Source organism: Acomys minous, assembly GCF_964271855.1.
Source record: "Acomys minous genome assembly, chromosome: 1".
In the NCBI taxonomy this organism is placed as follows: Eukaryota; Metazoa; Chordata; class Mammalia; order Rodentia; family Muridae; genus Acomys; species Acomys minous.
Genome location: NC_140483.1, coordinates 134,088,683 through 134,091,388, shown reverse-complemented (window position 1 = coordinate 134,091,388; position 2,706 = coordinate 134,088,683). Strand labels below are relative to the sequence as shown.

At 38.3% G+C, this 2,706-nt stretch overlaps 1 pseudogene across 1 annotated transcript; it reads right to left on the bottom strand.

Moving 5' to 3' along the window:
• Positions 1–1,282: 1,282 nt before the first annotated feature.
• On the bottom strand, positions 1,283–1,876 carry LOC311608739 (large ribosomal subunit protein eL6-like; annotated as a pseudogene). Its single transcript has one exon. The product of its transcript is annotated as a large ribosomal subunit protein eL6-like (transcript).
• Positions 1,877–2,706: the final 830 nt, after the last annotated feature.

Below are 2,706 nucleotides of genomic sequence, written 5' to 3'. Positions count from 1 at the left end.
TGACACAGTGGCAAGCAGATTTCAACAAGCTGAGCTCTGAAAGAGCTACTGTGAAGCTTGCAGCATCCTCTGAGAAAGCTAGCACTACAGCCAACCCTCTCCAGGCAGGATGCTGGAAGATTTGTCTGTCCAAATGAATGTCTCACTCACTCCAAGCATGAACGACTTCTAGGCTTCTCTGCAGCTCCCATGAGGCAGGCTGTGCAGAGAAAGTGGGCTGATGCAGACTACACTCCTTTCTTTCTATTCTTACCTACTCCTCAAATATTAATGGCTCCATAAAATGAGGAAAATAGGTCCCAGTATGACAATTGTATACTAGATGAAAAAAAAAGGAACAGATTGGAACAGGTTGAGGAGAGATTTTATCAAGGACATGAAATTGATATAATGTGTGAATACATTGAAGGGACTTTTACAATTATAGCCAAGAAGCAGTAGCTGTAAAAATAAATTGTAAGCGCAGAGAAAACCAGGCCAAAATAATTGCAAAAAAATTATTAATTCTGGAACAAAAATAACAGTAGGCAAGCTGTAAAAATAATGACAAACTGCATAGTTTTCTTAAGACACTTCATGCATATTGACAGTATAAATCTAATTAAAAGCAAATTATGATACAAATGTGTAGGGTTATGTGAATGCAGGTACTTTGGTTATGTTTGAAATCACTCATTGTGAATAAATGAATAGATAATGATTCCTGCTGAACAATGGGCTCTGGGAAGCACATTCTTCTTACTTAGAGAAATAAAGAGAGAGGGGAAAAAAACAGAAAAAGCAAACCAGCTGGAAATGCTATTTTTGGATATCAGCTATAGGTGGGAAAATGAAACATTTCTTGCAGAGCTCTTGATTCCCATTAACAGAGAGTATGCTCATAGATTGCTTAGAGTACAAAATATAATTGAAAACATAGCAAAATGTTCTCTTCTCAAATCAATGTATTTGGAAACATTAAGTTAGTATAAATCTTTAATCCAAGTAGGCATTGTTAGTATGCTTTGTGAATATGTACAAACATTATACACTGCACTATCATTCTTGCTTGATTTAAGCTAAAAATTAAAAAGCAACACTATTAGTCATATGTAAAAAAATGCTGTTGTCACACTGCAATCAGAAGATCACAAATCTGATTATTTTAACCAGGTAATCCGATTCTAAATAATATTGGAAAATGACTGTCAGAAGGAACATAGAAACCAAGTACACTATTGCCTAGTAAAATGCAAACATAGGATTGGATAGTAACTTTGTTTTTTAAAGGTACTAAGCCGTTTAATTAGGTTGTTAGCAACTTAGAATACCAGTGCGTGAGGATACGTGCTGTTTGTCAGGGAAAACTGAGATCGCAGCAGCCCTGGAGCTGAGGAACAGCTTTGATCTTTGGCAAAATCTGCTAGTCCACAGTTTTCTCATCAGCCTTGCGCTGCTCTGTAATCTCATATTTCTCCCTCTCAAAGACCTCGCCCTCCCGGTGCCTGGGCTTTTGAGCAGCTGATTCTTCTTGAAATAAGCGTCAGTCAGGTGTTCAGGGGTTTTAACCTCGCTGATATCAACTTTTGTAGATGTGGCAATGACAAACTTCTGGTGCATTCTACTCAGAGGAACTCTCTTGAGGGCAAGCGGTCCAGTCACAAGCAGCAAGCCTCTTCCCAGTTGCTTCCTGCCACTGCGGCACCCAATAAGGATGATCGGGTACGTCTCAGGAGTGATGCTGGCACGCAGCTTTCTCACATGCTGACTGAGGGGCTTTTGGCCACGGCTCAGCAATATCCGAGTCACAGCTTCAGTAGGATAATACTTAGGCATTTTTCGAAGCTTCACCACCTGGGTACCACCGTTCTTGTCACCACAGATTACTTTTGTGACAGTAGCAAGCATCTTCCCTTTTTTCTTCTTTTCAACCTTGGATTTTATAGCTGAGTTTTTCCTTTTGTACAAGGCCTTTCTGAAATACATCGCAGATCGGTAGTACCTGCCAATCCCTCTAACCAGAACAAGGTTCTCACTGCATTGGGGCTTTCCCTCCTTGGTATTCTTCACCTTAGTGTCACCCTTCTTGGCTGCATCAGTGGCCGGGGCAACAGCAGCATCACCAGCCTTTTTGGCAGCAGGCTTCTAGGTGGCCTTTTCACCTGCCGTCTTGCAAGATGGGAAAGATGTGAATAGTAACTTTTAAGAGTGACTTGATTGCATTGCTAGTCTAAGAATGTTGGGTTTTACTACATTTGTTATAGGAAAGTAAAATTACTTTAATAAATATAATATTGATTGATAAACTCCATGACAAAGTTTATTTATCAATTCTAAGCTTATCATACCTTTAAGTAACTGATACGCAGAATCAATAACATCTCTGCTTGAATTACTATGGGCTATCCAAATAATACAATGTAAAAATGAAGAATTTATTTTTGTGATATATATTCCTTTAGTGTAAGATGAGGCATAATTACTGTTTTAGGTAGAAGTAATATGAAAACTGTTCCTCCTACTCAGTGTTATGCACAAATCATACATATCAGAAGTAAAATAAATATTGGATTTGTCACTTTACTCATTGCTATTACAAAATACCTGAGGAAAAAAAAACAACTTTAAAGAAGAGTTTATTTAAGGTCATGGTCTATGATAGTGGAAAGGCATGATGACAGGGGACGCTGTTAGTATATATTTACTAGTCACTGAACAAGTATCATT